At 35.5% G+C, this 10,572-nt stretch overlaps 1 pseudogene; it reads left to right on the top strand.

The window, feature by feature from the left end:
• Positions 1–4,957: 4,957 nt before the first annotated feature.
• Positions 4,958–10,419, top strand: LOC141812335 (putative E3 ubiquitin-protein ligase LIN; annotated as a pseudogene).
• The last annotated feature ends 153 nt before the right edge of the window (positions 10,420–10,572 follow it).

Below are 10,572 nucleotides of genomic sequence, written 5' to 3'. Positions count from 1 at the left end.
AATGATTAGTTTGTGATTGAATTTGGATTGGCTTAAGAATTGTTTAGCTTGGTTTTGCAATTCGTTCAAGTTGATACATTGAAATCCTGATTTCATTCATGGAATTGCACTGTAGCATGCCATTTTGTTGGCTCCACGTATCAGTGTAATGAATTGAGTGGCATAATCAGTGGAATCCATGTTAGTTGATAACCTAATAATTTCATTGCATAATTGCTTAGCTAGATTTTACTTTTCTTTGTTAGCTAGATTTTACTTCTCGAAATTGATTTGAATTGCATCCTTAGGGTTTGCCTTGCTTTATGATTTCATTTTTAGATCAGTTACTTGTAATTTTCATTCACGTCCCAATTTAATTTGCATTTCATTTCGAAATACAAAACCCCAAAAAAAAAAAAAACCTCTATTTTCATAGAAAACCCAAAAAATACGACACACCTAAGCTCGATTTAAACCGCTTCTACTAAACCTTGGAAAAACACGACTCGAGGCCCCTATACTTACTTGTTTGTTTTTATCGTGGGTTTTCGGTATTTAAAAACAATTTGCAACCCTACTCGTGACATCTAATCTAGGGTTGTCATCGTTCTCACGGGGAAGAAGCCAGGGTCAGTGCATGCGCGGGGAAAGAAGAGGAACAGTGGCTTCTTGCGATGGTGGTATTTTGAGGAGCTATAGTGTTTTTAATCAAAACGCCAAGTTTTAATTAAACCATAGTTTTCTTTCCTCTTTGTTTTCTCACAATATGGCAGCCAAAAACCAAGAAAACCAAAACCTAAAAACCTAAACTGGGCTGAACCGGTTCAGATCCGCACTATAGCAAACCGGGTTCGTTTTGGTTCGTATGATTCACTAACCAAACGAACTCTGATTTGATTAGTTATGTTCATTTCGTCTTCACAAGACGAAGCTTTTCATCACATCCGTTCTACCAAAATCTCTTCCATCATAAACCAAACTAAGTTGATTCAGTTTTGGTTCAAAACCTAATCATTTGGTTTACTAACCAAACGACCTCTGATTTGAACGAAATCAGTTTCATTCATTTCGTCTTTGTAAAGACGGGTTCCATCATTTTGTCCTTTGTCCGATCCAACCAGACATTATTTCTGTCATTCTGAGAATTCAATTCTTAAACTCATTTTAAGTCCTTCGGAGAACTTGTAGTGCGTGCGACCTAATAGGTTCCTGGTTATGTTGGTCGTCAATAATTAACCATTAATTATGGAATGATCATGAGTGACACCTAGTAGTACATCATGATCTCCAATTGATCGAAAAATCAATGATTGATTCTAGAACATCTTCTAAACCCTTCAGCACTCCAATTAAACGTGCCTCGTTCCTTTCACCGCCTTATACCCGCTTGGTTCAGGACATGGTCTATGTGTCGGTCCCCACTAGGCTGACTACGTCACACCTAGTCCAAGTTGATGTTTTATCCTGTGGATTCAAGTTACTTATACATGTGTCCAAGAGTACCGTACTCTTGACATGTAATGCTTTAGCCAAAGACTTTTTAATAACAATCCTGACAAACGGACATAGGGTATACGTCTCCTTTTCCAAGGAGCGATGAACCTCTGTGGGTTATTCAAACACCTTCGGGCACTTCGACTTATACCCAATCATCTTGGATTCATACATCCTCGGAGATGCTTGCTTAAGATGTCAAAGTATAAGTCTCCATGACCAAGGTGACTTGAATATCGCAAGTCAAAGGAAACTCATACTTAAGCTGCATTGAGATCTTCATTGACATATATATATATCGAACCATATGAAGTCTCAAGGTAGGTCACTCCAATGAACTGGTTATCTTTAACCAACATCCACGTTTAACTCTCAACATCCAATGTCTCCAGCAGTATGATCAGTTGTTTAGCTAACCAAGGAGTCTAAACGTGCTAGTCTCAACATAATCGATGACGTCCGTACTCATCAGTTCCTCGACTAGGGAAAATTTCAATACATTCATAGTTACACATGTAGAGATGCTCACGAGTTGTGATCCAATCACAAATTCTTTCATACTATGAATCATATTGTAGGCATTCAGTATTTGAGTTTAAGGTCCAATCAAACACATATAGAATGTGCACTCAAATAGTGAATTGCTATTTATCCAATAAATAATATAACTATAAGGCGATTGCCTTAGGACACCCCTCAAATCTAACAACAATTTATCCCACATCATCTGCCAAGTCAGTGACACTGTGCTGATCAGAGTTTTCAATCGATTAAATACACTTTTTTGGTCGTTCAATCCTTCCAATTGATCAATAACCTCTTTCAATCACCTACAAAAATTATTTTATCTCTACAACACAAGGTTAGCACAATAGGTATATTTTTTTAATTTAAATACCACTAGGATAGTCAAAGCTATCTTTGGCCTTGATTTTAAAACTCTTGTTGGTTTCTTAGTTAGGTCAATGCTTAGAGAAAGACTATCGTCGTCTCAGAGTTAAGTCACTCTTCACAATCTTCTCTGCCAAAAGATTCTCTTCTAGATATACCTTGCCTGGTTACTCAAAGTTGCTTACCTTTGTCAAATGCTTAATCTTGTTGACCCATTTAGATATTCTTGTGTCAAATGTTTGATCCTCCTAATCCACTAGGATCTTACCTGCTTAGTGTCTGATCTTTTTGACCTACTAAGACTTTATCTGCCTAGTGTTTGATTCTCATGATCCACTAGGACTTTCATATTAAGTGATGTACACCTGCATACTTAACACATAGATTAGACAAATCAATACCTAACTTTAAAATTTTATCATGTATTAAAATATAGGTTCGATTATCTAGTATTGACTGCATTAACAATCTTCTTTTTGTTTCTATCAATAACATGTTTAAAGTTTAATAAAATTAAATAATATACACAATCAACATTAATTTTACAATTGTTTTTTATTTTTAAAATTGTTCTTTCAACACCTTCCTCCTTTTAACTTTAAATTTCATAAATCTCACCTTTTTAACATACATCAAAATAGGAAACCCATATGCAAAGATACCCAAGTCATTCTAATTATTTTCATAAAATGTTCAAATTATTTTTCAAAAGATTTTTAAAAAATAATTTAAAACTATTTTTCAAATGATTTTCAAAAAATATTTTAAAGGCTTTTTGAAAAATATTTCAAAGTATTTTTTAAAGGCTTTTCAAAAAATAATTTAAAAGTATTTTTAAAAATTCAAAAAGTATTTTTTGAAGGTTTTTATAAGAGTTTTTAAAAATGTTTTCAACAGATTTTTGAAAAATTTTCCAAAGTATTTTTCAAAAGATTTTTGAAGTATTTTTCAAAGGATTTTAGGATTTAGGGTTTTCGAAAAATTTTTAAACTATTTTTCAAAGATTTTGAAAAAATTTTTGAATTTTTTTAAAAATAGTTTTAAAATATTTTTGAAAAACAATTTTTTAAATAGTTTTGAAAAACATTTTTTTAAATATTTTCAAAAAAATAGTTTTTAAAATATTTTTGAACCCCAATTTTTAAAAATATTTTTTTTTAAATTCTTTTTAAATTATTTTGAAATTTTAAAATATTTTCAAAAAATATTTTTTAAAATATTTCAAATTTTTTTAGAAACCGTTTTAAAAATATTTTAAAATTATTAAAAAAGAGTTTTAAAAGGATTTTTAAAATTAGTTTAAATAATTTTTTGAAAAACATTGTTTAAAAAATTTTAAAAACAGTTTAAATCATTTCTAATGGTATCCTTCTTCTCCATGCGCTTGAGCCCCTCCTCCATCCTCCAATCTCTAAGTCATAGTTGCATCTGTCATTGGGGCTATCTAAATTTGAAGTCCTACAAGTCAATATGCGTCAGTGGGCGTTGATGTAACCCCTCCAATGATCAAGTTAGCTCTATGTTGAGGAAAGAAATTTTGGGTGAGTGTGAACAAGAGAGAAGAAAAACAAACGTCATAAAGAGAAGAGCAGCCTCTATGCGGTATACTTTCACCTCCTTATCCTGTACACTTCATGAATACCTAATTTTTTTTTTATGCTTAATATTATAATCAACTCCTAAACTCTAAAAGCAAAATCCTAAATGGCTTAATCGCAAGTCAAAATAAATAAATAAAAAAGAAAAAAATCCTACCGACACACAGTCTTGCATAATGTATCGCGCAAGATATCAAATTTCTATATATATATATTTATATTATCTATGCAAATTCTTTTACTTAGCCTACTAAAGTCCACCCCTTCCACACTCAAAACCCAATCTAACTCTAAGTTTATGTTGCACCTAACTTTAATTCTTGGATCTGTCCCTATCTAAGAGAATTAACTTAACAAGGATTTCCCTACGTAGGGAAGTTATTGTGCACAAGCGGGTTACGAGAAAGTGAATCGTGTAGGGCATGTTGGGAAAGTCTTGACCGCGCAGGGTGGTCAAGGGTGCACTTCAACCGGACGGTTCCCTCGAATACATCAATTTTAAAAATAATTTAAATAATTTGTTGAAAAACAAGTTTAGAAAGAATTTTAAAACCATTTTAAATAAATTTTAAAAGAAATTTAAACACTGTATAAATAATTTTTAGAAATTTGAATACTTCTCTTTTTTTAAATATTATTTTTAGAGGAAAGTTAAAAATTTATTAAAAATTATTTAAATCTTTACATTTTAATTTATTAACTAAACGCTTCAATATAGATGATATTTTAAAAAGGTCAAATAAGTACTTTACATTATATTATATTATTATAGCAAAAGGAATATCTTAAAAGATATTTTAACTTTAGTAAAATTTTAAAATAATTTTTTTAGAAAATTATTAAATATTTTAAGAACATTTTTTTTTATTTTTATATAAAAAAAATACCAACCAAACCTTCCGTCTCTCACGGTCGTTGTTTCTCGTTCTCGTTCTCGTGCTCGTTGACGTCATGTTATGTCATCTAGCGGCGGGTCCTGCGACTCTTTTGTCCGCATGCAGTCACGAGCCAACGTTCCTTCCATTTCTTCACTCATTCCCTCATCCACCACCTCGCCTCGCCTCTGCATTTCAATCTCCACTCTCCAATGGCCTCCTCCCCTTTGCCCTTGCCCTTGTCTCCTCCTCTTCCTCTCCTCTGCGACCACAGCCTCGACCTCGCCTCCGTCCGCCGCCTCATCGCTCGCATCAACCGCCACTTCAACAGCTTCCTCTCCGATCCCGCCGCTCGCAAGGCCCTCCACCTGGCCTGCGGCCGCGCCCTCGCCGTCTCCCACAATGCCTTCTTCGACTTCTCCGACCACTCCGTCCTCTCCAACCTCTACTGGGGCATCGACAACATCGAGGCCGCGCTGCTGGCTGGAATCTCCCCCGCCCACCGCGCCAGCCGCCTCGCCGCCGCCGAGAAGATGCTGCAGATGCCTGCGCTCTTGGACGAGGAGGGCAGCACCGCCGGGGTCCACAATCGCTACCTCGTCTGCTGCGCCTATTTCTACCTCGCACTCGCCCGCAAACTGAGCGGGGATCAGTGGCAGATGATCATGCACTTGCTCCACTCCCTCCTCGTCTCCCCCAGTTGCTTCCGTAAGGAGCTCGCGCCGGCCCTGTGGCGGAGCTTCTTTTCTTCTTCCTCTTCCTCCTCTTCTTCTTCTGCGATTGGGGATGATGACGAAGAGATCGCGAGGCAACATGTGAAGAAGTATAAAGATTGGTTGATGTACTATCAGGTGGTTTCCTATGGGGAAACTCCCCCATGGACTAGGGATTGCTCAGATGATGAATTCGGTGACAGAGAGGCAGAGAATAAGTATGGGTGAGTAATATTTGTAGAATTTTGCCGACAAAAAGATGAATCGTTTCTGGTAAAAGTATGAAGAATTGCCCATTCATGAGGTTCTTTTCTTTCCCATATTTTTATAAAAGTTAAAAACAATTGCATTAATGATCTTATCATGTGTACCTTTATGCCAGCAGAACATTAATTATCTGGACAAACTTCCATTTGCCAAGCATATGCTATTTAACTATTGTGCATTCACAGTTAGATCCATCCATCATAATCCTAGACTTAGCTACGATTAATGCTTTATCACTTGTGCGGACTACATCTGTTCCTTGATTTGCTGCCCAGAATGAGAATAAAATGTCCACTGAACATTCTTCAACTAGTGGCAACTGAAGATTGCGATTCCAATTTTGTATACTGACCTTGATTTGCCTTCCTCTAATATATCTACTTGTTTGCAGTAGATCTAGGAGTCCAAACGCCTGAATTGAAATTTGCTTAGTTAATGTGGCTTCTTATATATTAATTATTGGTCACTCTGTATGAACAGATGTACAAGATGTGCCAGTGCCAGATGCTTCAACTCTCTCAAGCAAGTGCCTCCTGGGTTAAATTTTCCTTCTGTAAGTAACCATAACGTTCAATATTTTTCACCAAAAAATTAAAGTGAAGTCAGTTTTGACTCTAAATCAGTCCCATTTTGATGATGCATGTAGAAATTAATCTAGAATCAGTACTCAAAATACTCAAAACATTGCTTCAGGAATTGTGCTGCAAGTATTAGAAAGCTGATCATGTAGCTTATCTTTTTTCTCTTAACAACGCATATGCCCAGGTACTTCAAGGACCTCCAACGTTATTATTAAGATAAATTTTGCAGGAAAGCATGGTCTATGCATTAAATGTCAAAGATGCTGGACCACTAACAGTTGAGGCCACCACATCTATTTCTGAAGATCGAGGACATTTCACAGAAAAGGACGACACTTTCTTAAACTTGGACATGAGTTTTTCTGGGGAGATAAAAGAAAACTTCGACATTAGATGCCTCCAGGAAATGTTAGACGAGTCTCAATCAGATTCACCTGTTTCTTTCTACTCACATAATGCCTCTTCAGAAGAAGAAAGTGATTTAGAGGTAATTTATGTTTTAAACAGAGACCTGCATTTTATTGAATTAGAAAAATAAGCTCAAGATTTATCAACTAATAAACTATATCCAGAATTAATATTTAGAGCATTTTCTTTTATTCTTCAGCTAGACACTATATTACAATGTGCTATAAATCCTTCCAACTTCCAAGGGGTTGGTGAAGTTCAGTAAATGGTCATATATCATTCTGAACTAAGTTTATCACATATTAAATTACAGGCATAAAGAAACCATGCCAGATTTACCAATTTACTTCAGTCCAACTTCCAAGGGGTTGGTGAAGTTCAGTTAATGGTCATATGTCATTCTGAACTAAGTTTATTACATATTAAATTACAGGCATAAAGAAACCATGCCAGATTTACCAATTTACTTCGGTTCACATATTGATTCATCAGATCGAACAATAACCTAAATTGTGCCCCACCTGTTTTGTCTATTGTTTTATTTTTGAGATAAGAAAATCTCTTGCTTAATAAGACTAAATGCAATTGTCATAAAATTAGGTTGTTTGGTTGAGTTGAATGGAATGGAAAAAGAATGAGAGTGTAACAACAAGTGGAACAAGTTATTAATTTCTATGGTTCATAGTATCATTGGAATTATTTTAGGATAATGTATTCTCCCTATTGAATAGTATATGAATTTGTACATCACTCAACTTAATCGACTCAATTCCCTAGTTGGCCCATATTGCCAGTCTTGATCTGCTCGAGTTGCCTAGTTAGTTCGGCTAGTTTAGCATGACCTGCCTAGTTGGATGTCTGGCCCAAGGGGCCTGCTTGGCACATCTCCTTGCATGACCCAATCCACTTGATTGGTCTAGTTGATCACCCCACTTGTTATGTTAGATCAGCTCACTGCCCTAACTCTTGCTATGAAACAGGTTCTAAATCTCAGAACCGAAACACATAAGAAGTGATCATCCCATTCCACCTTCTATTTGGCCCAAACTAAAACACCCTTGGATCCGTGCACAAACTTTGATTATTTCCATTGCCCGAACATTGGTGTCTTCTCTGAAACACTCACAGTAGCTTGATTTTCTTTTCTTTTGTTTTTTTTCTCTTGAAAATATCTAGGGAAGTTTTTGAATTCAAATATTATTGATCAGCTACTGTTATTCAAGAAGTTCATCATATATGCAATCCATGGACATACAAGCCAGTTATAGATATCTAAATGCAATTCCTTCAACATTGTCTCCATTTTAGGAGAGGAGATATCGAGTCCATTAATATTAGCTAAACAGTTTTACAAATATGTTTTGAGACACATTGTGTTTTAATAAAATAGCTAGAGGGCATAAAAAACTGTCAGAACTTTCTCTTATAATCAATCACCGAACAAATCAACTTCTGAAAGTACTGATGCAGGAAAGGGCACAGCTAGTAGAGTATCCAACAGTTTTCCAGTCAACGAGCCCAGAAGTTTTAGCATCTAATACTGGTGAGAGGTATATTAACAACTGCTAAATGATCATCTATCTTATTTTGGGTTTCTTCTACATCAATCTTCTGGTTGCTAACAGGAACCATCTAGCTGAATGTCTGCAGTATGAACCTGTCAGCACATTGCCTCTTAAATCTCCTGGATATCATGTGGATAAGGAAGACTATGAAGTCAGTGCGAGTTGCCTATCATTTAGAAGATCACCAATCTCACTTGAAAAATATTCAGTCCTAGATTTGAAAGATGTGGAAACTTCCCCCATCTATAACTATTATGCAAAAGCGAGGACACCACCAGTAAGATCACCTATAAATGAGTTAAGATGCTTTCACAGTTTCTCATCTACGCTACGTACGAGGTATAACTTATCTGAATTCATTTCCCGAGGAAGTTTTATAAGGAGAAGAAATAACTATTCAACTAGCGAGAAAGATTGGTGTGATGAGAATTCAATTTATAGAAAAGATAATCAGGTTGAATTTCTTAGAATATTTGAAAAGACTGTTTCGAGTATCTGTTTCCAAGAAGATCAAAGTAATCATGAAGATGCTGATTTGGAAATAACAACTATTTGGCAATTACTGAAAAAGAAAAATGAGGTGAAACACGGTCCCACAAAACAACAGATCCTTGACAAATTACTGGAGATCATTTCTGCTTCTAAAAGGGAAAACATCATCAGGGAATCAGTCTCTATTCTCTTGCTTCTTATATCAGAAGATAAAACAATTATTCAGGATATTAAGAAGAAGGGGACTCATTTATGCAATCTTGCGAGTGCATTGAAGAGAAATGTGCATGAGGCTGCTATCATTATCTATCTGCTCAATCCATCACCTTCAGAGATGCGGAATCTAGAGCTTCTACCAGCACTAGTGGAGGTTGCTTGCAGTCCAGGCAGTCACACAAAGGAGTCCATAGAACTACCACTGACTCCATCATCAGCATCAATAGCTATGATTGAAATTTTAGTGACTGCCTTTGACTATGTAACTAATAATATGCATTTGTCAGCTATTAGTTCTCCACAAATTCTCTCTAAACTAGTGAATGTTGCAATGTATAAGAACTTGGAGGAAGGTGTGCCTTTAGCAGCTATACTAGTGAGGTGTATGCACCTTAATGGAAACTGCAAGAAGTTCCTGTCACAGTTTACACCAGTGGAACCATTCCTTCATCTTCTGAGAAGTAATGAAAAACGTTCCAAATTTGCTGCACTGCAATATTTCCATGAGATTTTGCAAATACCACGGTACAGCTATATAATTTCCATTTTTACAAGATAGCATTACCTATGTCACTTTAAATTACATTTACCATGTAAATTGCCTCTCCATAAGCAAAATAGTTAGCCACATTGAGACCTTCAAATGAATATATATATTTCTAATATGTGATGCTTGACCAGTAATTTGTAAGTGGGGGATGGATAGTTTTCTCAGTCAACAGATGTGATACAACATATAAAGCTTAGCAAGGGAAGAAGCCTTCCCATTTTGTATAGAGGAAGTTATAAACTATGCATATATTGAATTCTTAAAAGTCTTTGCTGCCACTGGTTCTAGATATGATCTGATTGTAGTGTTCTTGATTGCTAACGTATATACTGGGCATCTCTGTTCAAACTAACCTTGTCAAGATATTATATAGTGTTGTGAAAGCCATTTATATGCGAGGAAACTTTAATATGCAGCATTTTGTGGTAACAATAATGTAGAAATAAACGTCTTGGAAATATTGAAGTTAAAATTGTTTAGTTTTCTTGGGATTTCCAATGGAAATAGAATACCCTAATACCTTTTGTTCATTGATGCAATTTAAGTTCAGACCAAGTTTACTGAATTCCATCAGCTCAAATACCTCAGGGCATCAGGCATTCATCTACTACATCAGATACGGCAACAGAGAAGTATCAGCATCATGCACTTATTGATGGCCTGTATCCGACAAACTGAAATTGAGCATCAACTTATGGCAGCTAATCTCCTACTTCAACTGGACATGCTGGTAAAGTCCACATTGTTCTGTGCTTTATTTTGGGTTATGGCATTGAATGTACTCTTCTGAAAATTTAAAAATCAAGAATATTAATAATTATTTTTCTTTGAAAATAGGAGAAACTAGAAATTTCCATTTGACTTCACATGCCTGAACACCACAACATTTATTTTTCTTTGAAAATAGGAGAAACTAAAAATTTCCATTTGACATCACATGCCT

The sequence above is a fragment of the Curcuma longa genome, chromosome 18 (assembly GCF_044706935.1).
Source record: "Curcuma longa cultivar G26 ecotype Majalengka, Jawa Barat chromosome 18, ITB_CL_G26_1.1, whole genome shotgun sequence".
Taxonomy (NCBI): domain Eukaryota; kingdom Viridiplantae; phylum Streptophyta; class Magnoliopsida; order Zingiberales; family Zingiberaceae; genus Curcuma; species Curcuma longa.
Note: the sequence above shows the minus strand (reverse complement) of the source record. Positions and strands in the feature narration are given on the sequence as shown.